Raw genomic sequence first — 27,542 nt, 5'->3', positions numbered from 1 at the left:
CAAGGAAGATTTCCATCCATCCATTTTCTAACCCACTGAATCCGAATACAGGGTCACGGGGGCCCCCTGGAGCCAATCCCAGCCAACACAGGGCACAAGGCAGGAACCAATCCTGGGCAGGGTGCCAACCCACCGCAGGACACACACAAACACACCCACACCAAGCACACACTAGGGCCAATTTAGAATCGCCAATCCACCTAACCTGCATGTCTTTGGATTGCGGGAGGAAACCGGAGCGCCCGGAGGAAACCCACGCAGACACGGGAGAACATGCAAACTCCACGCACGGAGGACCCGGGAAGCGAACCCGGGTCTCCTAACTGCGAGGCAGCAGCGCTACCTATGTGCCACCGTGCCGCCCAAGGAAGATTTCATGTACCACTTTTGTATTACAAGAAGGGGTACTGATTATTTACTTCTACACAGTCACTTTACAAACACCATGTTAAAAACTTTAGTGAGCTCTGTTTCTGACAGTCTATATACAACTACATAAGTGATGCTGCTATAAAAATAACACTGACAGACAGATTTTAACACAGTTTAATGATCCATACCATTTTATACATCTTTCATGGACTAATAAACCACAGCAATTTTCATATGTCTGTCACTCTTTAGATGATTATTTTGAATGGGGCCCACAAAATAAATTAATTTTAAAGTGGGGCCCTCTTTGCATGTTTAACTGTAACGCAGTGCATAACTACATGACAAAAAAAAATGTGGCACCAAAATGTGGCCTGTAAGGCATGAAATTAAGTTTGTTAAAAGCGCATTATGTTATGTTGTGATAGATGGCCGACTGTTCATCCCGGCCAATAACCCCACACTGCCAGGTGGAGCCCTCCCTGCAGCATGGAGGTGCCCCGAATGCCAGCAGGGAATTATGGACTTTGGAGTTTTCCTTTACAGCCCTGCTGGATACCATGGGGGCCACTAGAAGGCGTTGCAGGGAGGAGCAGTGACTATTTTCCCCTACGCCCCGAAAGTACATATGGACAAGGGGAATGACGTGCTTCCGGGGTAAAGAAAAAGGGTTTTTATTTGACCCAGAAGTGTTCCTAGTCACGTATACAGGGAGGGCAAAACACTTCTGGGACAAGGACTATAAAAGACTGAGAGACACCAGAGCGTTGAGCTGAGCTGGGTGGTAGGAGGGCAACACGCCTGGGAGTGGTGGATTGTTTATTGTATTTGTGATTAGTGATTATTGATTTGTGTAAGAGTATTGTGGAGGAGAGAGTGCTTTGTGCACTTTATTGTCCTAATAAATCAAGTATTTGGACTTTTACCTGGTGTCTGACGAGTGGTCTGAGGGTTCAAGGGGTCAAGAGAGCTCCAATCTGTCACAATGTATACTATAGCTCTACACACTGTCTATCATCCTATCTATGATTATAAGTAAACTGTAGCTCAGTTACCTGGAATTAATTTGCATCCTCATTATAAAAGCAAAAATTATCTCAACTATGAAAATTATCTTAGCCTCGAGTGCAGAAATTTTTACTTTAAGGATCACAATAATATTCTATTCACTTCAGATTCAATTCATATTGCCTTAATCTACTCATTACTATCTTACAATTATGCACGTCTAAGGATCCAGTGGCATCATAATACAGAAAATGAGATGGCCAATCAATCATCTTTTAGGGAGCCAATGAGCCATAAAAATCACTGCTTCATCAAGCTGCTCAGGTAAAGCCTTTGTCCCATTATTTTTTTTTTTTTTATTAAAAAGGCCATCTCTAAAGCCCCATATTTCTAATACTGCTCTTATACAGTACTTTTTGGGTAACATAAGAATATAAAAAAGATAACATAGATTTTTGCATATACGAACAACAGCTGTAATACCTCTTCACCAGTGCTTTATAAAAAAAGGTTAATAGCGTAATGATCATCAGAAATATACATCGAAAAAAGAACTTTGCAACGTCACCATTAAAGATCAGTTTACTTACAGCTAAAATAATTTTGTATATGGTGATTCGTATTTGAAATAAGCTTGCAACAAGTGATTTTTTCCCTTGTTTAAAACCTAATCCACACATAAGTGTCACATTTGCATATCCGTTTACAGTTCTTAAAATTAGTTAAACTTAGTTCTTAAAATTATAATTCAAAAAATGTTGCTTTGAACACCTAATACAGTTACTCACAAAATGCTAAGTGAACTCTTGAATTTGTAATCAATGTGAATTTTAATATGCAAATTAAGTTCATAAATATGATTAGAAACCATGTCTTAATTAGTGACTTTTTTATCATGCAATTAATCTGTAACATTTACAAATAGACAGGCAGTGTAGCCTAGCCACTATGGCATTGGATTTTAAACCCAAAAGATGGTCATTTCAGTTCCTGGCCCTGACTTGTTGTGTGTCTCTCAACTGTCATCTCGGATAAAGCCTCCAGTTTAATATATATTTGACTGAAATTTAGAGATGTCACATCTCTCTCTCTCTTTATATATATATATATATATATATATATATATATATATATATATATATATATATATATATATATATATATATATATATATATATATATATATATATATATATACAGTGGTGTGAAAAACTCTTTGCCCCCTTCCTGATTTCTTATTCTTTTGCATGTTTGTCACACAAAATGTTTCTGATCATCAAACACATTTAACCATTAGTCAAATATAACACAAGTAAACACAAAATGCAGTTTTTAAATGATGGTTTTTAGTATTTAGGGAGAAAAAAAATCCAAACCTACATGGCCCTGTGTGAAAAAGTAATTGCCCGCTGAACCTAATAACTGGTTGGGCCACCCTTAGCAGCAATAACTGCAATCAAGTGTTTGCGATAACTTGCAATGAGTCTTTTACAGCTCTGGAGGAATTTTGGCCCACTCATCTTTGCAGAATTGTTGTAATTCAGCTTTATTTGAGGGTTTTCTAGCATGAACCGCCTTTTTAAGGTCATGCCATAGCATCTCAATTGGATTCAGGTCAGGACTTTGACTAGGCCACTCCAAAGTCTTCATTTTGTTTTTCTTCAGCCATTCAGAGGTGGATTTGCTGGTGTGTTTTGGGTCATTGTCCTGTTGCAGCACCCAAGATCGCTTCAGCTTGAGTTGACGAACAGATGGCGGACATTCTCCTTCAGGATTTTTTGGTAGACAGTAGAATTCATGGTTCCATCTATCACAGCAAGCCTTCCAGGTCCTGAAGCAGCAAAACAACCCCAGACCATCACACTACCACCACCATATTTTACTGTTGGTATGATGTTCTTTTTCTGAAATGCTGTGTTCCTTTTACGCCAGATGTAACGGGACATTTGCCTTCCAAAAGTTCAACTTTTGTCTCATCAGTCCACAAGGTATTTTCCCAAAAGTCTTGGCAATCATTGAGATGTTTCTTAGCAAAATTGAGACGAGCCCTAATGTTCTTTTGCTTAACAGTGGTTTGCGTCTTGGAAATCTGCCATGCAGGCCGTTTTGCCCAGTCTCTTTCTTATGGTGGAGTCGTGAACACTGACCTTAATTGAGGCAAGTGAGGCCTGCAGTTCTTTAGACGTTGTCCTGGGGTCTTTTGTGACCTCTCGGATGAGTCGTCTCTGCACTCTTGGGGTAATTTTGGTCAGCCGGCCACTCCTGGGAAGGTTCACCACTGTTCCATGTTTTTGCCATTTGTGGATAATGGCTCTCACTGTGGTTCGCTGGAGTCCCAAAGCTTTAGAAATGGCTTTATAACCTTTACCAGACTGATAGATCTCAATTACTTCTGTTCTCATTTGTTCCTGAATTTCTTTGGATCTTGGCATGATGTCTAGCTTTTGAGGTGCTTTTGGTCTACTTCTCTGTGTCAGGCAGCTCCTATTGAAGTGATTTCTTGATTGAAACAGGTGTGGCAGTAATCAGGCCTGGGGGTGGCTACGGAAATTGAACTCAGGTGTGATACACCACAGTTAGGTTCTTTTTTAACAAGGGGGCAATTACTTTTTCACACAGGGCCATGTAGGTTTGGATTTTTTCTCCCTAAATAATAAAAACCATCATTTAAAAACTGCATTTTGTGTTTACTTGTGTTATATTTGACTAATGGTTAAATGTGTTTGATGATCAGAAACATTTTGTGTGACAAACATGCAAAAGAATAAGAAATCAGGAAGGGGGCAAATAGTTTTTCACACCACTGTATATATATATATATAAAATATAACGCAAAATACTGTATATACAGTAATATGGAACTGCTTTAGTTCTCCCAAAAAAATATTTTTAAAGTTAGTTATTTAGGCATTGAGAACGGATTTTCTGGTGAAATGTTATCATAACACTAACAAGAGTTGAGTTTTCCAAAACCTTACTAATATCTCAAGAGATGTCTGGAACAACTCAGGTTTGCTTCAAATCCACAGTTCAAGACTGTACAGCCATCCCTTGCTTTGTTAAATTTCACCAACAGCATACCCAATTCAAATTAATCTTATCGTGTGTTGGCGGGTAGCCACAAATAATCGAGTCCCCTGAAGAAAGGTTTGGAAATGATTCAATACTTTGAAAGTTTTTTTTTCTCTCCCCATAACGTTATATTCATCAACCAAATAAAACAACAAACTGGATTTTCAAGCTGTTATAAAGAAAATTGAAGAAATTGGGCAGATGGAACATGGAGACCACAATGGAAGACCTAAAATGATGTCTCTATCTATTAAAAAGTATAGAAAGGTAATTTCCTAAAATGACAGAATATAATCCAGTGCAGTGGATTGCAGTGGAAACAATCAGTCACAAAAGATCTTATAGTTCAAAGTTTAAATTCTTGGTTCACAAAGACACCAGTATGTCAAAAGAATAGTTAGTGAGTAGTATATTGATGCCTATCTGCAGCCTTCTGCAAAGCATGGTCACAGCTCTGATGTGGTGTGGGGTAGCGTTTCAACCAAAGACATAGGAGGTCTGGCTATAATCAAAGGAATAATAACTGCTGGCAGAGTTAAAAAAAAAAAAAACTATTGGCAAAAACAACTTCTGAACATGCTGCAAACATAACTGAGACCTACGTGGAGTGGAAGTCTGCAGAAAACTAACAGGGTTAGATTTGCTGTTGTTGTGGTCCCAACTCCAGTATGCATGAAGCAGGGTCACTTGGAAGGGAAAAAGAACAACCACCTGCCAAACTCAAAAGAAGACTTTGGCAAATCCTGCAAGAAGATTGCAAGAATTTACCAGATTACATGACAAAATTATACAGCAAAATAGCAAAGCAAATTGCTTCAGCTTTGCATAATAATGGAGGCCACACAAAATACTCACTTGTTTTACAAACATGTTATTGGTGTTTGTTCTATCACCATACAGGGTTTTTACACACAAATAAATGCTTACTGCAAAGTTAACTAGCTTTAAAAATGTTTCTTGAGTAGCCATAATTTTGGACAATACTCCATAAATGTATTATACTATATGAAACAACATACTACCCAGTCAAAAGTCATTTCCAGCTACTTAGCTACTAACAGTCTAACCTATTACAAACTACTACTAGCTACTAACAGTCTAAGCTGCTTAGTCCTGAAAAGGATCATGGACAGTGCTGGAGCTTATCCCAGCGAGCATAGGGTGAAAAGCGGGAACAGACCGTGGACAGGGCTCCAGTCCATTGCAGACCGAAGGCGAACATACAAACACACACAGATCCCAACCAAACACTAAGGTTAATTTAGTATTGCAGATTTACCTAAAACTTCATGTATTTGGACTGTGGGAGAAACCTGTGGGAAACCCACATAGATATGGGGAGAACATACAAACCCTAGGACGACCCGGGATGTGAACCCTGGTCTCCTTACTGCAAGGCAGCAGTCCTAATTCATACATTGTAATGTAACCACTGCACAGTAACTTCTGGTGCAACTAATTTTGAAAAAAAAAAAAAATCAGTTGTTCAGATAGCATTTACTACACTATTTGTTTGCAAGGAATTGTATTCTATTTTCCTTTCCAAGTTTTTGTGAATGCCCTTCAGTTTCCCCTGCCCTGGTATTAAAAAACTATATTGGTGTTAAAATAATCACGAAAATGTGAAAACAAGTACAAAGAAAATGTCCTGAAAGAACTGCTAAAATTTTGTTTACTGTCTTGCAGAGAAGGTGCAATAAAGGATGAAAATTCTTACATCAAAAACCAAACACTGGGGCATACCCGAGAAGCATTAGACATTTGCAAGTCCTGAAGGGTGTGCCAGTCCACATCAGGCTATACTTGCCAACAAAACTTATATCACCATCTTTAACATGAAAAGGAACAGCATGCAAATATATAGTCACACATGAGCTAAAGGGCCTGAGTAAATGTAATACTACACCAGACCAGGGGGTGGCATAGTGTGCTAACTGTCTCTCTCAGTTTCTTGCAGACCATTCCCGGGAAATCGAGCCAGGTTCCGGCACCCCCTGATGGTCTCAATTCCGGCTCCGACACCTCTGATGACGTCACTTCCGGCTCCAGCATAGATTACAGCATTTCCTTCCCCAGCCCTTAAAACCGCCATCTTACCTCCAAGTATTTAGTTCTGTTTTGGACTCAGTCTTGTGAACATCTCTGTTCAATTATTTCAAACTTTTGCAGCTGGGAAATAATATACAGGTTGCTGCCCCAAACCTTTATAATATCTGGAGACTCATTTTTCTTACAATATTCATTAAAACTGTACTTTCCTTCTCATAAAGTTTCAATGTGCGAGTTGACATTACTTATTATTAAAAAATTGCCACTGAATTTCCTCTTTCTTGCAAGAGCAATAAATATGCTTTGTAATTTTATTTTTGTAAATGCGTTAACATATATAAACACTGATCAGCAAAAACTGTGTGATTCAATGTCCATATATACATGAGATTCACCTCAATTTGAACATAATTATCAATTTGTTTAGTTATTTATTTATTATTATGGTGTTTCTGCTTCAAAGAATCACATACATCATTAAAAAATATATTATTCATATGTTCTGTTTAAACATTAAGCTTTAACCCTAAAACTTAACTGAACAGCAGAGCTTAACTTATCTTTCTGTGATGTACTGAAAAATTGGCAGAAACAACTGCCACAGGGAGGTACTTTAACAGTACACAATGTTGCAGTGTGGGTTGGAGTTTTAGTGTAAACTTATCAAGAGTTTGAAGAAGTCATTTCAATGTCAACATCTACCTCCTATCCAGAAATATTTACTAGTAAAAATATAACCACGCAGATTTTCAATTACTATATTAAATATTGTGGCTTTATACGTCACATACTGTGTTTAGGGATGAACTACTGCATAATCAAGCTTATTTACAGCTCAGATTCATGAGAAACGAATGAAAAAGATGCACCATTTTGTAAAAGCAAACAGCAAAATTAGGGCCTATCTGCCAGACATGTGTTTAATTTTCTAGTGAGTTCTATGTTTAGCTTCCTGGATTACCTTAGAAAAATATTCGGCAACAAAAAAAAAACTTTAATAATGAATTAAATAATTAAACTTTAATGATAAAACATGATGAATTTAATTAATTAAATATAACACATTGTGTACATTTATTGGGGACATTTTTACAAATCATACATATATTAACATAAGCGCAAGGAAACCATACAAGACCTAAACTTTAGAAACTTTTTTAAGATGCAGCCCAAGCTGTTAATTGACAAGCTTGTCACAAGTAAAGGAAAAAGTACAGTCGTGTTACTGACAACTCAAATACAAAAACACTAAGAATTGCATCATAATTCCACCAGTTGCTCTGCCTGTACTTAGTTACTCCTGCATGTGAACTGAAAGACTGTATTGCTTTTAAGCTGTATTTCCATGATCCCAATGCTAGAGAAAAAAACAAACTACTACTGAAATTCTGTTCACTGAAACTTAACTATGGGCTAACTGCCAAGTCTGAACTGAATCTATGTGATTTACTGGCTATGGGTGGGTGCCCTGCGATGGTCTGGTGTCCCATCCAGGATGGCCCCTGGCTTGCATCTGATGCTAAGAAAGTATATAAAGTATCTATCTATCTATCTAGCTAGCTATCTATCTAGCTATCTAAACTAGCCCAAGTGACTCTTAAATGGATTAACCAGGAAAAATGTATACAGTAGAATCAGGCATATATGCTGCATTAAGACTGTTTACAAATGCTTCATTTTTTCTGGATTACTTGCATATTCTATTCTGCATTTTTATTGAAAACAGAAATGCCTAAGACAAAACAATGCATTTGTTAGCAGATATCTTTAAGGCAAAAACTTAAATGCACCTTGCATCCAGTCTCTGGCTGCTTGACAAATCTACATCTGAAATAAACTGCTTTACTGGCAATGTCCACTGTGCAACCCTGAAATCACCATCACAGTTTCAGAATACAATCATCATTCTGTTTAAGAGTAATTGCTTATACTGTATAAAATATTTCAAAGAAAATATATAAAAATTAACAGAAAGTAACTTTATAAAGAAGTCAAAAAGGAATAGATGAAGAGTACAAAATTCGAATGATTACAACCCCATCTGCATCCTGCTTACTCAGTAATCAAAAAACTAAAAAACTGTGCCACATCATGCAGATTAGTTAAAACTCAGCATTCAAACGTAAAACAACTGCAAGAGAAACCAATAAGAGGCCAAGAATCAATGTCAAGTCCAGTGCATACAGAATTAAGTGACTGACAGTGTTCATCAGTAAACAGTAAGAAAATTCTGCATAATGCTGACCTTTATTGATAGAAGAAAGAAAGAAAGAAAGAAAGGAGTGAGCATGCCATGCATGCTGTTGCCGCTCCACCCTGTTAACAACACTTTTCGCAAAATTCGCCTTGCCGTTCTTTCTTACATTCTGTGAAGTGCCTTGAGCATGGGAAAGACACTATATAAATAAAATGTATTATTATTATTATTATTAGTAGTAGTATTAGTAGTAGTAGTAGTAGTACTGGAAACTAGTTATCTTAAAAGGCAAGAAAGTAATCAAGCTAAAGCGGTAAAAGCAATCTTGCAATTAAGGTCAAACAAAGATTGACCTTCTTAGTGTTATATGAAGTGTGTAATGGTTGACTGACATTGCCTATGTCTCCAGAAACTCTAGTCATATAGTAAAGTGTGGTGCTGTTGGCCTAAAATCACACTTAATTGTAACTGAAAATAAACCAACAGTTTGTTGGTTTAGTTGAAGGTGTGAAATATCATAGGAGAATTATTCAGCTTTAGAGGAAATTTCTTCTCCTTTAGCAGCTTTTTTTAGAGAGCCACTAGTCTCACTGAGCCAGACATATAATATTTACGTCTGGAGACAATTGTGAGGGAATTTTGCTTGAAACTGGGTTGGGACATTTAGAAGGCTCATCGAGCATCACATTTCTAAACAAATCCAATGTTTCATGAATGGCAGTGTTGAATATAGGGATGGATGATTTTGAGCTGCAAAAAAGTAATGGTGATTTTATTAATTTGGTCCAACAGAAAGCAAACTTTTGATTATGCCAAACTATTAAATATATATCATGTATGCAGAGAGCATATTGCATGTATTAAGGGAAAAAACATAACTTGTTGCATGAGAAAAACCTTTCTGTAACATCAGACTATACATTAGCATTCAAATGAATCAAAGAACTAGTGGTGAAATCAAATACATTATTATAGGTGCTGTATCTGTTGTTCAGTTATGACAATAGTGTAGGAGTTGATGTAAGGTTGAAAGAATTGGCAGCTGTGCTTTGAAAATATGAATTTCAAGATATGTGTCATATCCCGTCAAAGTGTAAGTAGGGCCACACAAGATGCAGATTTCCGAACTCAAAACAGCAGGTTTCTATACTCAAAACACCCATATCATTAAATGTGTCAACACCAATAGAAGACTGCACAGCATCCACCTTCTGACTGCTTGTCTAAATAAATAACTAAAAGAAGTCAACATTGCTTTCTAATGGGAAATGCAAGCAAACATGCCATGCTAGAATAAAGTCATAGCACTTTAGCAAAAAGTATATCCATAGGCCACAATGCTTATCTAAACACTTTACTGTTGTTGTGCCATATGGCGATAGTCAAAATGACTGAATTATATTGTTAAAAAAAAAAAAAGAAGCACTTCTCAAACACATGGGGCCAAGTACCTGCAGTGGTCTACCTGTATGTGTGTATCGGTCTCTCCCGTTTCCACTCCCATTGCAATGCACAAATTAATTAATAAGCTTTATTACCTTGTGATACTGATCGGTTTTAACTTTTTATATTCCCTCAGCATCATGTCTTTTGTTAAGTTGCTTTTGCGTTCTCACTAAAGCCCTGGCAGTTTAAAGTGTATGGACTGGAGAAATTGGGGGTAGGTGTTTTTGAAAGGGATTGTTCCTACCTCCCTCAAGATGCTTGCTGGGACGTGCACAACACTTTGATGAAATTATTTTTTGCAGCAGTACTGTCTCTGTCAAATGTACCAACTCCCAATTACTGCCCTTCCGTTGTCTTTCTCCACGTAACCAATCGCCATAATATAAGCGCTGTAATAAATGTCAAACCAGCTGTAAGCTTAGAACGGCGATTATCCAAAACATTTAAGGAGCACTGAAAAATCTTTGTAATACGTGTTTAATTATTCCATCCATCTATTCATCCAGAGTCACGCCAGTCGCAGCAAGCATACAGCACGAGTCAGGAACAATCCCAGGACGAGGTGCCAGCTCATTGCTACCGCTGCACAACTGTGCCCCCACGTTTAATTATTAACAATAAACATTATTTAAATGAAGTCAACAATTTATCTGTATAATGTAATACACATACTTTAATGCATTTCATCTTAAAATTATATCAAGTATACACCCTAGTATTCCAACAGCACATAGCTCCAAGTGGATAGCTCTTGGGAATCTAAATCGACTTAGAAGTCAGTCATCGTCATCTGTAAATATGTGATCTCTTCTATTGAACTGAATTCCTTTATTGTCATTGTATGGTACAATGAGATTCAATATGCAAATTATCCATAAACTTGTTTTCCTTTAAAAATGATAAAAAAACACTAATAATAATAATAATATGATAAAACAATGAAAAATATACAGTATGAAAGCATAAATACAATATGCACGTACATATTGTGCAGATAGTGCAAATGGTTCATAAGGTAGCTCAGGTTGTACTATATTACAGCTATACATCAAGTTTACAGTGAGGTCATTATAATTATATGTACAGTACAAACAGTTCCACCGGGAGCACTTGATGGAACGAGTGTGTTTATAGTTCTTGGGATGAAGCTGTTTCTGAGCCTTGAGGTCCATGCGAGAAAGGCTCTGAAGTGTTTGCCAGAAGGGAGAGGTTCAAATAGACTGTATGCATGACTGAGTAGAATCCATGCAGATGCTGGTGGCTTTCCTGAGGCAGTGTGTGCTATAAATGTCCTCCAGAGCTGGAATCTTGATAATCCTCTACGCTTTTGACACAACCCATCGCAGATCTTTCCGATCACCTGCTGTACAGCTGTGATTCCACAATCAGATACAGTGGGTTAAAATACTCTGATTGGTGCACTGAGAGTAACAATTCTAAAGCAGCTGTGATATTTGGAATAGCTTGGCCATTCCGTGCACCATTATATTGTTGCAGGCTGACTACAATCAAGTGACTTAAATCTATAAACAACATGCAGTTAATTTCAGCGTCTTTGATAAAGCCTATACCATGGATGGGAATCTAAAAAAGCAAGGGAAACCATACAGGAACTGTAGCACTGCTTTGATGTTGGGTGCCCTCAGTTTGCAAAATCAAGCAGAAACGTGCATATGCAATGAAAGGGTGTGGTGCTGTCGTGAGAATGTGTGTGGCTTTACACCAAGTTTAGTTTTTATACATCATGATGGGAGCAAAGAAACGGTCATAGGCATTATTTTTGTGAGCATGTACCATTTATACATGATGTCCCTGGTGACTGGGAAGGTGACTGAAAGAGCACTGAACAAACTATCATAAACCAGTTTGGCAAAACTTTTTCTCTGTGACAAGACTAATACATTACTTATGGTAAACGTAGCCATTAGAAGATGGGTAAATTGTGGCTATGAAGGAATGAATATGGTCAGCAACAATACTCAAATAAACTGTAGCATTCAAGCGATGACTGACTTGTACTAATAGGTGCAAAGTGTGCCAAGAAAACGTTTCCTACATGTTACATCACCAGTGTGGAATGTTGACACAAGGCAGGTTGGTTGCATGAATTCTTGATATTGGTGACAAATTCTGCCCCTACTATCTGTGTCCCTCAGCAAAAATCAAGATTCATTAGGCTAGGCTACAGTTTTTCTGTTCTACAACTGTCCAATTTTGATAAGCCTGTGCCCACTGCAACCTCAGCCTTCTGCTCTTAGCTGATAGGAATGGAACCTGTCTTAGTCTTCTGCCCATCCATCTCAACATTTGACGTGTTGTTCATTCTGAGATACTTTTCTGTTCACCACAGTTGTACAAAGTAATTATCCAACTTACTGAAGCCTTTCTGTCAGATGAAACCAAGTCTGGCTGTTCTCCTCTGACCTGTCTCATTAAGAAAATGTTTCCATCTGCAGAACTGATGCTCACTGGATGCTTTTTAATTTTTTACACCATTCTGAGTAAACTCTAAAGAGACTGTTGTATGCAAAAATCTGACATGATCAGCAGTAACAGAAATATTAAAACTAGCCAATTTGGCACCAATAATCAGTTAAAAATCACTTTGACTGAGATCACCTTGATTCTCTTTTCTGATATGTGTATTAACTAAAGCTCATGACCTGTATCTGCACACCGTGGTGTTACCACGTGATTGACAAATTGGATAATTGTATGGATAAGCAAGTTTTCCTAATAATATGCTCAGTGAATTTATTTGACAAATCAAGTAATAAGTGTGAAACAAAGAAATAAAAATGTGACCAAGGAATTACTGTCAAAGGACAGAAAAAAGACAACAGATCTCTGATTTATGCTCAAAACACTGCGACATACGGTATATGGTATTAATATCCAGTGACGGCAAGTATTCGGGCTGTTCATTATTCAGCAAGTGGCGCTGGCACGTGAATTAGGAATTGGTGCGGAACTAGTGGAGATTATTACAGCGCGCTGCTTATTGGTCCCCAGAAAGGAACAACATATACCCACGGCATAACCCTCACGTCTTAAGATGCCCCGATAATGATAATATATCATTATATATATATTTATGCGGTCAGAAGAACAGCAAATGCATTGGTAATTTAATTTAGCATCAAGGAATGAATGACTCTACAGCCTACCACCTCAAAGGTCCACGCTACTTGGATCATCAGGTGCCTAGTTGTCAGCAATGATACATGATATATATTGACAATTAATTCGTGAGCAGTTAGCAAAGGCAGTGTAGTCTTGCCAAGATTTTGTCTGCAAACCACCTTTATGCATCTTCCTTCGCGTAAATTTACGTACCATATGTAAACAATTCGCCTTAAGAGAGGGCCGCTTTACGGCGGCTGAGAGGAAACAAAATTATTTTAGCACCGATCAAGGAAAAGATGCACACACAGCCTTATGGTTCAAGGGAAAACAGTTTTAAATCTCCCTTGCTAAGCTTATTTTAGGCAAGATTCTTCCCAATTTAGAGCAAACCGTTAATCGCGAATTACATTTTGACAGCCACTGTCCACCCCACCCCTCTCACTCCTTCCTGACAGGGTCAAATCGAAAATAGACACAAAACGGTGCCCCTACCGTGAATCACTTCCAAGCTCCTATTTATGCGTAAAATAAAGCGGACACAACAGTCGGCCAGGAACAATGCAAACGTGCTGCAGACTCCCTCAGGTGCTAACCTTCGAGGTTTAATTCACAGACTGATAGAACAAACGTGCAGCATCATATAGTGGACGGTATCACGTCCATTAGAGTGACCCGAAATATCAAATCTGAAATGTTCTATATACATACATGCATACAGATATTCAAATATCCTCCCTTTCTTCTTCCAACCTGCCTTCTTGACACTCGCCAGTACCACTCCGCCCAGCCTCTCTCTTGTCACGAATGACGTAACATTGACGTTATGTAAACCCGCCCATTTCCTCTTCCGATTCAAAGCGCACTTTCGCAGCTTAGCTTTGCTTTGCAAGTTGACCACTAGATGGGTCAATGTTTCCGACCGGAGAACAGGCGATTATATAGTCAGTCTTTTAAGTATACATGTAAATGCTATGTATTGTGTTCTGATGTGGGAGAAATATTGGTGTACCCAGCTAAACGCCCAAACTTATGAGGGGAGTTCGTTCCAATATACCATAGACAAGTGACCAAACTGAATGTCAGTCCCCTGCCACTAAACTAAAACCAACTACTGTACTGTACTACCATGACTCCTAGCACAGAATTTTGCTATTGTATTTTATATTTAAATTACGTTATCATTGCTTAGTTATCCATGCATTCATGGGTTTTCTTTATCTGCTATGACTAATACATGGTGACAAAAAGGCAATTTCTGGCACAACAGTTCACATTAAATTTACAAGATCAGAGAGCTGTACAAACGTAATACATTGTAGTAAAAATATAACTAATGTAAACACTCAATAAAAAAGGTGCAGTTAATAGAAATCACCATGACAGACATTAAAATTTCTGAACCGTAGATACAGTATGTGAAATAAGTTACCAAATAGACTGTTGAAAATATTACTTTGAGGAACTTCAAAATTTGACTTGGTGCTATTTTGGATAAATTACATGAACAGTACTGATGTGTTTTTTTTTCCTGGGCTTATAGCCTAATAATTCTTTTAATGTTATAATCCAATATATGCACCTTTAGACATTTTCTTATAAGGCTCCTAAAGGTTTTTTAACAATAAGAGTCACAATTATTACAAAAAATGTAAATACAAGCTGTAAGACGTGTATAGTGCTAAAAAAATATTTTCATTCACAATGTGTATATCGGCATTAAATTAGGCTTATCGTAATGCCTGAAACAGTGCTCTCTAACGTAGGGGACAGAGCTGGGGATAAGCCATTGACAACTTAATATGTATGATGAGATTTAAAAAGGAATTTAAAAGCTGCCATCATTTTTAATAGTCCAGTGTTTCTCAACCTTTAAGTATTTGCAACCTGAATTTTCATAACTGTTTTAATTGCGCCCCCTAACATTTTTTTGAAATGTAGATGCCTATTTTATTATACCTACTTAACTTTTATCAACATTTATCTAACTCTATATTTAATGTTCTAGTAACAGAATGTAGTTTAGGTTAATTTGTTTTGGTTTCAACAGATGTTTTTTTCATATTTTTGATTCTTGTTTTCTTTTTTCACATCTTCGCATCCCTCTTTTTGTTACTTCGCGCCCCCCTAGGGGGGCCCGCCCCACAGGTTGAGAACCACTGTAATAGTCTATTTATGAAAAATGGAACATTGCTATAGCATTTTACTAATCAAACATGTAATAATAACATATATACACAACCAAAATTAAATACAATAAAAGCAAAGTAAAAATAAAAAAGCAAAAAAAAACAAACAAAAACCAAAATGACATTCAACCAAAAAAAAAGAAAGATAAGAGCAACACAGTTAAAAATGAATATATTTTTTGAGAAATTATAAAATGATTAACAACAGAGTCAATCACAGATACAGCATGTTTATTCTAAAATAATATTAATGAATTCTGACATGTTTTTAAAATGTTTTGGAAATATCCTCTAAGAAAGAATTGGATTTTCTCTAATCTGAAATAATATAGAACGTTGTTTATCCTCCGAGTTATAGAAGGTGGGATGGGATTCTTCCATTTGAGCAGAATAAGTCTGCATGCTGGTGGTGTGGTATTGACTATTACAATCAATTTTTCCCTATTTACTTTGATGTCATCCAGGTGTACATCAAATATCACTGTTAATGGATTAGTAATGACTGTGACACTGTTACTATTTGAGAAGTACTGTGCCATGAAAAAGTATCTGCCCCTTTCCTAATATTCCCTATTCTTGCTGATTCATAACACTTAATTGTGTCAGATATTGGTAGAAATTTGGTATAAATTGTAGACACAATACATGTGTCTACAATACCTGTGTAGACACAATACATATTTTTAAATAATAATTTCATTTATTGAAGGAAAAAATCACCAACTCCTATATTACCCATGTGAGAAAGTAATTGCCCCATTAGGAGATCAGTGAAGCAAATAACAAATTTAAATGATATCAAGTTAAATTAGACTAGACACACCCAAGCTGCATTGCTGCTAGCCCTGTTGAATTTAAACATTGCTTAAATAGAACCTATCCAGCAATGAGAAGTCGGATTAAAAGTCTCAACAAGCAGTTACTAAAATATATTAGTCCGGAAAGGATTACAAAGCAATCTCTAAAACCCCCTGGACTCCAACAAATCACCGAGAGAGCCATCATCTGCAAATGGAGAAAGTTGAAATAGTGGTAAATCTGCCCAAGAGTTGCCAGCCTATCAAAATTATTTCAAGAACACATAGAAATCTCATCCAGCAAGCACAAATGAACTAAGATGAACATCTAAGGATCTACAGGCCTCTCACAGTTCAATCAGTATTAACATTCATGATTCCACCATTAGAAAAACACTAGGCAAATATTCTACCCATGGGAGAGTTGCAGGGTTCATCTAATAGTTGCCAAAAACACCTTAATTACTCCCAAAATGTTTGGATTATGTTCTGTGGACTGATGAGTCAAAAGATGAACTGATATAAAGCTAACCCAGGCTTTATACAATTTAAATACCATGCTCACATTCAAACATGATCGTGCTAGTGTGATGGCATGGAGATGCTTTGTTGCTTTAGGGCCTAGGCAACTTGACATAATTGAGAGAAGCATGAATTCAGCTCTCTACCAGTAAATACTGAAGGAGAATATTCTGTTATCAGTCCATTATCTGAAGTTCAAGTGCAATTGGGTTATGCAGCAGGACAACAATCTGAAGCACAAGAGCAAAGAGAAAAAAACAAAATTGTGGTTTTGGTGTGGCCTAGTCAAAGTCCCAACTTTAACCAGATTAAAATGTTGTGGTGGGACCTTAAATGGGCAGTTCATAGTTCATAGTTGAAAACCCACCAATATGTTTGAATTGAAATAATTCTGTAGAAAAGAGTGGGTCAGAATATCTCTACAGCAATGCCAAAGACTCATCACCTTTTACCAGAAGCATTTCATTGCAGTTATTGAAGCTAAAGGTGGCACAACCTAGGTATTAAGTTTAGAGAGCAAGTTCTTTTTCACATGGCTGATATAGGTGCTGGTGAACAATCTTCCTTCATTGCATTAAATGATACTTTCAAAGCTGTATATTGTGTTTACTCTGGTTGTCTTTACTATTATGCTAAATTAGTTTGGAGATCAGATACAATTAAGCTTTATTAATGAGCAAAAATAGAGGAAATTAGGAATGGGACAATTACTTTTTAATGGTCCTGTGTGTAAAGATTTTTAGTCAAAAGTATGTTTATTTCATGCATTCCCAGAACATATGGCGTAAGTAAGCTGGAGCTCACAGATTGGGTCTTGCCATAGGTATATTTTGGACAATCTTAAATGAGATAAATGTGATTGATGAAAGAACTTTAGTTGAATTATGGAATGCTTGGCACATATGGAACTGGAGTGTATTCTGTGTATGCCTTGATTTCTACTCTTTTCTGAGATGCCAATTGAAAGGTTCCTTTCCCACCGTTCCCAAGGATGTTTGAAAGGCAGATAACTTAAAATGTTTTTATGTAGTATTGAAAGTACTAACCAGCATGGCTTCTGAGAATCATTTATGTCTGAGATGTGGAAAATTGAGTAGGTTTCTTTTAACAAAATTTCTAATTTGTATCTAGCAAAATAGCTTCTTGTTTACCTGACAGATATCTGAGCCTTTCTAATGCTGGTTGTCATGGTTCTACCTTGATCTTGCCCCTAGGTTTTGTTTTGTGCAAGATTTCTTTTGTTTTTTGTTTCCTTTCTTTTTTATTATGGTATTGTTTCATTGTTTAATTTGATTTGATTTGATTAATGGTGGGATAGGACTCTTGACTAAGTAACAGCCTTATATTGCTGTAATACGTTTTGGTTACAGGACTAGAGTACTATATAAACTTTAGACAGGCATTGCTAACATTCACATACAATAAATTTGTTTTCTGTTTTTCCTGCACAATTTTATGCCTTTTTTGCTCTCTAGTGTTTTTAGGTTTTTGTGGTCTTTTTTGACAGACCTGTTTTGGGTTGGTTTGTTTTTTTTTACTTTCACTTCACTCTTTGACGTAACGTTTTAGAACTGTGGTATTCTGGATCTTTTTATTTTTCTAACCTTACTTAAGATGAGATGGTATTGTGTTCATAAGAATTAATGCTTTGAAATCACTTCAGTTTTTTTTTTTATCTGGCGCCTCCTGACTCACTGGTAAAAAAACCCACATGTGATACAGAGTTTGACTCATCTTTATGTCTAGTTATGCAAGACATCAAGCCTATTGGGGTTCCCTGTTACTTTTGGCCCTCTACTATTAAAAAAAACTTAATTGTTAGACCATGTGGACCATAATTTGTGCTGGAAATTATACCCTCATGGTAAAGACTAAACCAATCAGTGTCTAGAAAAAAACGATCAGAAGGACTTTTTCATGTTTTGCATGCCACATCAACTGACCCAAGGGATTCACCTCCTAATAGTATATGAGGGATCAAAGTTAGTCCTTTACACAAAACTTTGAAAAAATGTGAATCAGTAATATAGGCATTCATAGTGTCTTTTAATACTATTTTGAGGTTACTGATAACTAATGTGACAGCATTTTTTATATTTCATTCTTTACTGGTGGTCTTAAGCCTATAAGAGCCACTCCCAGAAGGGTAAATATGACAAATTTCAAACATAAGCATGTGGAATATTGTTGTAGACTATTTCAAGGTAAGGGATTATGACTATGATGTTATTTTTGATTTTTGATCCCTCTATTGATTTGTGGTCAATCTATAGATCTCTATCAGAGGATGGAAAGTAACAAATTTCTATTACAATCAAGAATATTTAGACTTTAAACATACAAAGTGAAGCACATATTTTATTATTTCAAATATCTGATGCAACTATTTATTTTATTATTGGTTTATTATGTACTTAAATCATTACATTTCTTATGAACACCTCAAATTTGAGCAGATTACGTTAATTCAGACTTTTTTGTTTTGCCTTTTTGCCTTTAGAATTTTTTTTTATTTGTATTATTATTTTTTTGAGTTAATGTTTTATAATTCTTTTTTTTTTCAATTTCTTTTGGATCAAGTGTATTATTATTTATCATTTTTACCCAAGCTTTAGTTTAAAAACCTTTATTCAGTTTGTGTCAGGTGTCCTGTGTTTCTGAGAGGTTACCACTCCACCTATGGCCTTTGTTTGACAGCATTTCACAACCAGGACCATACTCTCTTAACTTTACTTTTCCTAGTGTCTAGAACTTTTCCTTTAGCAGATCTGTAAATTTTCACCAGTGCTTACATTCAAATCTATGCTACAACCTCATCTTTTATCACTTGAGTTTTAATTGGTCCAATGTGTGACTACATAACATTGTGAAATCATAACATACATAACAGGTGCCAGAGCCTATCCCAGCATCACTGGGCAGGAGAGCAGCCCTGGGCTTACTGCCAGTTCATCACCAAACTCACTCATGCACATACCCAGGAGCTGTAATGGAGAAATTTGGAACCATTCATCTTTGAGAAATTTCATCATATGGTGTTTTCATGAGTTTGGTGGAAAACAATATTCAAACACCACTCCAGAATCTGTCAAAATGCTCAGCTAGTTTGTCATTCATTTATTGTGATGGCCATGCTACACAGGTAAATATGCATCATAGCCACATCACACATGCAATTGAAAAGACATGATCACTGAGAGCAAGAACTGCTTTATTACTATTTACATTTCAGTCTAAAAATCAGTGGACTATGTTAGGGAAAATTCAACCTCCACTATAACAGAGCTACAAAAGTATAGTGATAGAAGAAACTGCATCATAAATAGGGGAGGATGTAATTTTATGGATAATTACAAGGTGTAGGAAGCAGTGCATTAGTAGCTCCACACTCAATCAATTTTTTTCTTTTGCCGACATTCTGGGGCCTTGTGGACCATTGTTACAGATATACTGAGAAGCAGGGAAGTTACATTGACATGTAGTGAATTTAAACTAACTTTATTAATAAAATAAAAGAAAACCTGAAAAATGAACTGAGGAAACATTTTGAAGAACCTTTTTTGCCATATTGCAGCCCTCTCAGTTGTACTTCTCTCCGAAGTAAAGAGAACAAGAAGTGAAAGTTTAATACTATAACAAGACCAGTCTTCTTGTAAAATAATAATAATAGAATCTTGTAAAAGTCTCCACTTTTAAAAATATGTTACTCAGAGCTTAGAAAACATTGAAAAATAGGAATTTATCAATTCTTGAACACCTTTGTCATTAGCCAACTACTCATTGGTTCTCATTGCATCTTATTAATTCATTTTGGCATTAGTTCTGTTTCGCAGGTATGACTACAGCACAACTAAGGATATATGATGTAACAGTATGCAGTAGGTGAACTTAAGGATCTTGAAACTATCTACAGGGGAAAATGAAAGAAACATGTTGAATTTTTGTGAAATGTAATGTAATCCAGATCAAATAGTCAATGGTTACCCCCTTAACATACAGTTTTTTTTTTTTAACACAGGTCTGCGAGTGTGATGACACAGATGACTAGAGCAACCCAAGGGCATTTTGACTATCCTAACCTAATTACCTTCTGTACCAATGAACTAGTCAGTCAGTCAGTCAGTGTCCAACCTGCTATATCCTAACACAGGGTCACGGGGGTCTGCTGAAGCCAATCCCAGCCAACACAGGGCGCAAGGCAGAAACAAACCCCAGGCAGGGCGCCAGCCCACACATTAGGGACAATTTAGAATCGCCAATGCACCCAATCTGCATGTCTTTGGACTGTGGGAGGAAACCGGAGCACCTAGAGGAAACCCATGCAAACATGGGGAGAACATGCAAACTCCATGCAGGGAAGCGAACCCAGGTCTTCTAACTGCAAGGCAGCAGCACTACCACTGTGCCACCATGTAAAGCATTTTGGCCTCAGAAGTAAAAATATGCAAATAATAGTAAAATATATTCAAACGAATGTTAATTTCTGTTTTTGTCCTTTTTTAATGTGGTACAATAAATTATGCTGCATTTTTCGATTTTAGATTTACATTTAGACATTACATTTATATAGCTCTTTTTCTCACTACTGAAAGAAATTTACACAGAGAGTGGGGAACCGTTTCAACCACCACCAATGTGCAGCATCCACCTGGATTATGTGACGACAGCCATTTTGTGCCAGTACATTCACAACCCATTAGCTATTAGGTGGTGAAAGGGTGAGAAATAGTTAAGCAGTTAGAGACAGGGGATGATTAGGAGGCCAAAGTGACCAGGCCTTGGTGTGCAATTTTATTTTGTTTCTATATTAACTAGAGGTGTACCCATAAAAGTGTGATTTGTTATATTGATTTATTTCATAGGTAGTGCTGTGCTTCCTCCCTAAATTAGTTTGTTGATCCTTATAGCCTATTCATACATAACAAGCCTACATCAGTCTTCTCAAACATACACTGTTCTTTGTAATTTCTGGCTCAATATCCTGTATTTTTAATGTCACCTTATTATATTTCTCACATCCTTTTGCTGTGAGGAATTGCAAACATGAGAAGCACATTCATATTGAAAAATTATTAGGTGGTTTAAAGTGTCTGATAGATCACTCTGTAGATTAAACTATTAAAGCACAATATTTGCCATTTTAGTATCGTTCTTATAATTTCCCTTTTCACAACCCACTTAAAGTTTTAGTTTGCAGATCTAATCCTAGCAGCACTTTGTTGCAGGGCAGGAACCAAACCTGTACATTGATATTCAGATAGTAACCAAAAGTTATGTAACCAGTGTGGACCTCGCACCCAGTCCTGCCAATGATAGGGTGCCCCTGATAGGGTGCATTAATTGTATGCACAACCAGTTATAGTTCACCATAATGCTAATTATTAGTGGACACTTTAACACTAAATGAAAAAAGATTGACTGAAACAAGCTTTCCAGTTCAAAAAGTGCCTAATGTATTGTAATATCTTAGACTGTAGACTTAATTGCTGACTGAGACTCAATTGCTATAACAAGATTTATTCAGGGTATACTTAAATCTTTTTCTCATAAAGACAATATAGAGACAACAAAAGAGCCTTTTTCTATTGTTTTAAAATGTACATGTGAAAGATGCACAGTTGATTAAGTCACTACTTTCATGAGTTCAATGGACTGTTTGTGTTCTTATACAAAGTACAAATGGTGAAAAATGTTTGACAGAATATTAGCTGTTATTTCCACCAATGTCTCCATCAAGGCTAACATACACTATATGTATTATACACTTGCCTATTAGCATAAATTGAATAAACTCACATTGAAAAAAAAATCTATGTTACGGGTTATATGTCATCATATATTAGCTCAAAATGAAGTTAGTGACAATGAAAAGAACATGATAAAAGCTGTCAGTTTTTTTCTTAGGAGATTTGCTCTTAATTAGATAAAATCCCAAAGGAAATCTTCATGATTTAGAATACTTCTTAATAGAAAATGAATACTTTAGAGGTGACCTTTTTACCACCATCTTGTTTTTCAGTTGGTTTTCTCTAAACTGTGTAATAAAAGGAAAATTAAATTGATATTCCTGAATAAAAATGAGCATAGGTATTCATTCAAATGATCACCCATTTTGGATTTCTTTTTATGAGTGGGATCACGAGAAGACCTTGGTTGGGCCACCATGGAAGTATAAAATGCCACTTTTTAAACCCCAGTACACATACAACTGTGTGACAACCAACCCCAAAGTAATCTCTCCTTGTAGGAAATGTGTCATATTGTCCTCTTCAGAAAAGAGAAATGTCATGTGAAATAAGTGAGGAGCTGCAAGTCCTTCAAATCCAGTGCCAGCTGTAGCCTTTCCTCTTTATGATCTGCTTCTCAAGAAGCCTTCTTTTTCCTTCCCTTGACACTGGGGTTATGGTATTCAATGGCAGTCCTTATTCCAGTTTGCATATTACAGACATTGAGAAAAGGAAACATTTTATTAGGTTTACAATGATTTTTGCCATGAACCTAGCCATTAAAGTGAAAAGGTCCAGGGGCCTTGTGCATAAATGCCATGCGTAGAATTCGCACTATAACATGACGTAAGCACAAAAGCGGAAATGTGCTTACGCACAAAAAAATCCAGATGCATAAATCTGTGCGAATGCCAGCTTCCACGTTTTTCCGCTACATAAATCCCGGTAAGCGTGATAATGAATGCACGTGCACGCGCCTGCTGTCCTGCCCCAACTTCTCCCAGAATTACGCCTCTTTGAATATGCAAATCAATATAAATAGCCCTTAAGCTCAGCGTTCTGTGAAAAGGCAATGGCAAGAGCATGGGGGGAAATAGAAGAAGTTCAGCAAATACCAAGTGGAGGAAAGGAAAAACATACTATTTGTTGATTTAAACAGCGGTATCAACAACAAAAGGAAGTTAATCGAGTGACATAGCATGTCAGAGAAACTCAAAAGCTCAAGTTCACAAAGTCGCACAGTGCCCGAAATAAAAAGAAGTTGTCACATATCAAAGTCGCTGTGAAAAGGCTAGTCGTACCCCACCGGATGAGTGTCATATGAAAGCTTATTAGGATACAGAGAAAAAAAAGGTACACAGTGGGAAAAAAAGCACGAAATTTCAACTTTAATCTCTAAATTTCCACTTTAATCACGTAGTTTATTTTTGTCATTAAAGTAGAACATCATAAACTTCATCTTAAAATCGTTTAATTTACTAGTTTCTCAAATCCCATCGTAACTAAAGTAGTACGTTAAATGCTTTGTTATGTATTTGATCTTCTATGTGCTCTAAGTGTGTGAATCACTATGTGCTTCCTGGCTTTCTCTTCTTCCAACAGGACACAGAATCCATTACATTCGTAATATTACAGCTCTTTGAATAATTAAAATACTGAGATATATACGTGATATCATTTTCATGACGATAGGAGTTAAAGCATGTTATTAAACATGAGAACACGGTGGTGCAATGATTGTTCATGTCTCACTCAAGATGCTTACTGCGCCGTGCACGACCTTCGATGAAATAATTTTTTTCAGCAGTACAGTCTCTTTCAAACATACAATTCTTGTCCTTACTTTTCTTTCTCCAAATACCCAATCGCCACACAATCAGTTCTGTAATAGACGTTAAGCCATCTGTAAGCTTCGTAGTATGTGTTTAATTATTCCATCCATCTATCCTTCCAGTGTCTCGTCAGCACCAGCAAGAATACAGCGCGAGGCAGGCGCAATCCGTGAACGGAGCACCAGCGCCTTGCTAGCACAGCGACTCCGTGTCCTCACATGTTTAATTATTAACAATATAGATTATTTAAATGAAGTTAGTTTTATCTGTATAATATAATCAACATATTTTGCTCCGTTTCATCTTAAAAATGATATCATCATCATATGTAAATACGCGCTTTATAAAGTGTCTCAGGTTGTGCAATATTATATCTGTATCACAAGTTTACAGTGAGGTAATTGTACTTATAGGTACAAACAGTTCTACAGGGAGCACTTGATGGACTGATTGAGTACATTTATAGTTATTGCGATGAAACTGCTTCTGAACCGTGAGGTCCGTACAGGAAAGGCTCTGAAGCGTTTGCCATATGAAAGCAGTTCAATAGACAGCATGGCTGAGGCAGCGTGTACTTGATGCTGTATACCGATAATTCTTTTTCCGATCAGCTGCTGTGTATTTCAGTGTATTTGACAAAGCTGCTGTGGTGGAAGTTGATCTAAGAAAGAAAGGGTAACCACACAGGGTGCCGCCAGTCTGCAAAACTGAGCGCAAAACTTGCGTACGCCATGGAAATGTGCGTGGCTTTACGCCAAGTTTAGGTTTTATACATCACGATTTGAGCGTGGAAACATTCGCACGTAACATTTTTGTGCGTACGCACCATTTATGCAGGAGGCCCCAGGTGTTTTTTGGAGGTTAATGTGGCTATAGTAATAAAATTGTCAGGTAAATATATAACACAATGAATAATAAAGGGTGACTATTTCAAATAAAAGATACTAAAATTCCTAAATATACACTAAGTAAAAAGGAGATAACCAGAATAAAAGAGCATTGTATTAGGTTGTAACAGGCAACAGGAGATCAGAAGGTCCAACCTGAGGGCATATGAATAAAGGGAAACCCACAATAAAAACTACTAAAAAAGTACTATTCTGCAATCATGTGTATGTAGACAGTAGCCACTAAGAAGCATTAAGACTTGTAAACATAGATACTGTACCAAAGATGATTCAGATTGGGACCATCCAAAAGAGAGACAGGCCAAGGCAGGCTGGGATGACATCTGCACTATTCCTGCAAAACACAGTAAGTAAGCTTCACAGGAGCATTCTTTTGCTACCAAACAGCAGACAAATATGAAGTTGACATTGGGTGTAGGGGTAGATGCTGTTAGTCCTAAATGTGAATTGGTTAGTGATAGAGTGTTACAGGACACCTCTGGGTTTGGAAGTGATTCATCAGTCTGTGCAGTTAATGAATGTTAAGTATATTAGGATAGAATCTTAAATGTAGGACAGTAAATAGGATTAAGCAAGTTTGACAATGGCATGTTATGGCACGTTGATTAATTGTTTTTGATCTACTCCTACCACCTAGTGGTTATTTTGAATATTACAAAATTAAGTTACATTGTTTTTTTTTCCATTAATCTTAATTCACAGTTAGCATTTATGAATTTTATGGCACAATGATATCTACATTAAAGAAAAATGATCACAACATGACTATGAAAAACTATTAAGTCTGTAAGTTAATCAACAAATCAAATTTTTATTTTACTATTGCAATACTGCTCAGGATTGGTTTCTACCTTGTAGCCCATATTTATGCCATAAACTCTGGTCTCTGTGTTGCTAAATTTGATTATTTAGGTTTGAAAAATAGATGCATTTTGTTGAACAAACGTATTTTGAAACCCATATAATGTATAATACTTAGTATGGAATATACAGTAATGTGCAAAAGACTTAGGTCACACGAGAAAACAGTTTTTAAAGTTTGTTATCCAGACATTATACATTTTTTGCTCATGAAAACACTTAATAACATTAGAATATAAACTTTGATTAAAATAAATTTAAATGAATAAGAATGCCTTGTATGTTTAAAACAAGCCAGCATTTTGTATAGCCTGTTCTTGAATAGATAGATAGATAGATAGATAGATAGATAGATAGATAGATAGATAGATAGATAGATAGATGAAAATATTTATTCAATCAAATAATAATAATTGTTTAAACATATTCCTGTTATTTCAACATATTTTCTACAGCTCACCAGCAATCAAGAAAAAACAAATTATCTGCTTCCTTCAGTATAAATCCTGCTCTTTCAGCTAATTCTTCACTTTTTTGGTAACTTTGCCATTACCTCCAATCCTTTTCCCATATACTGCATGTTTGAGAGATCCAGAGGGGTGCACATCTGCAATATCAAGGCTTTCATGTCTACTTTTTGTTAAGTTGTACTGTAGTAGGATCATAGGAATCTACAGCATAAGGCAGGCATATTCACAAAAACACACTTGGGTAAAGTGTAGATGAATTGATTAATTGCTCCTAAAAGCAGCATAATATAATAGATAGATAGATAGATAGATAGATAGATAGATAGATAGATAGATAGATAGATAGATAGATAGATAGATACTTTATTAATCCCAAGGGGAAATTCACATAATCCAGCAGCAGTATACTGATACAAAAAACAATATTAAATTAAATAGTAATAAAAATGCATGTAAAAGCAGACAATAACTTTAAATAATGTTAGAATTTACTCCCTTGGGTGGAATTGAAGAGTCGCATAGTGTGGGGGAGGAATGATCTCCTCAGTCTGTCAGTGGAGCAAGAGGGTGACAAAAGTCTGTCACTGAAGCTACTCCTCTGCCTGGAAATGACACTAATAATAATGGACCTTTAGGGATAGGGAGGCTATTAGAGCTTTATTTGTTTACACAAGTTGTGCTAAGCTCATCTTTGTATATACATTACTATAAAAAAATAAAATGGATTATTTAATTTTACATATTTCTTGGTTTCAAGTGATCTTATTGAGATTGTGTAAGGCAATGTTCACACCCTCTTATTAATGTGTACACTGTTCAAGTTCTTTCCGGGTAGAGTCAAATAATAAGTGCAGATTTGCTTTTGACAAAGCTATCCGTATAACAATGTCAACAAGTAGGAGAGATTTTTATCAGTTGCTCAACATTGCAAAGTAGTAGTGCTAGTCACTTAGCAGCAAAGCAAAGTTTC

The 27,542-nt window shown here is 36.4% G+C and overlaps 2 protein-coding genes across 12 annotated transcripts in view; one reads left to right on the top strand and one right to left on the bottom strand.

Moving 5' to 3' along the window:
* Nucleotides 1-14,064, bottom strand: part of inpp4aa (inositol polyphosphate-4-phosphatase type I Aa) — a 166,173-nt gene extending 152,109 nt beyond the window's left edge. For 10 of the 11 annotated variants that reach the window (XM_039743891.1, XM_039743895.1, XM_039743892.1 and 7 more), the window contains exon 1: nucleotides 13,979-14,064. The gene's annotated coding sequence lies outside the window, so the exon portion shown is untranslated. Of the gene's footprint in view, nucleotides 1-13,762; nucleotides 13,957-13,978 lie in introns of those variants that run through there. The other variant, XM_039743888.1, reaches the window with a different exon arrangement.
* Nucleotides 1-27,542, top strand: part of slc9a2 (solute carrier family 9 member 2) — a 97,394-nt gene that overhangs the window by 9,637 nt on the left and 60,215 nt on the right. The window lies entirely within an intron of this gene.

Source organism: Polypterus senegalus, chromosome 2 (genome assembly GCF_016835505.1).
Source record: "Polypterus senegalus isolate Bchr_013 chromosome 2, ASM1683550v1, whole genome shotgun sequence".
Classification (NCBI taxonomy): domain Eukaryota; kingdom Metazoa; phylum Chordata; class Cladistia; order Polypteriformes; family Polypteridae; genus Polypterus; species Polypterus senegalus.
This window is presented reverse-complemented; position numbering and strand designations above follow the sequence as displayed.